The sequence below is a fragment of the Gracilinanus agilis genome, chromosome 2 (genome assembly GCF_016433145.1).
Source record: "Gracilinanus agilis isolate LMUSP501 chromosome 2, AgileGrace, whole genome shotgun sequence".
NCBI classification, from domain to species: Eukaryota; Metazoa; Chordata; class Mammalia; order Didelphimorphia; family Didelphidae; genus Gracilinanus; species Gracilinanus agilis.
In genome coordinates, this window is record NC_058131.1 from 593,914,485 (window position 1) to 593,914,794 (window position 310).

A 310-nucleotide genomic window follows, 5' to 3' on the forward strand; every position below is an offset into this window, starting at 1 on the left:
GAAGGGAGGGAGGGAGGGAGGAAGGAAGTTCAAACTGATAACATTGTCAGGTGTGATTATGGTAAATGGGACTAAAACTAATTAAAGTTTCTATAACTTCATTTTTTCCAGTTCTGGAAGTTAGTTTACTTTTTTAAAGAACTGAAAACACTGAAAAGTAGTACCATTAGCTTAAAAGAAAAAAGACAAAGTCTCCTTGTCATTCTGTTTCTGTCAGTATCAGGTGCTTTTTATAAGAAGTGACTTTACATATTTTGTCCTCTGAGTTAATCAGTTCACCTTCCTGCTTTCTAAAATGACATTTGGGTCT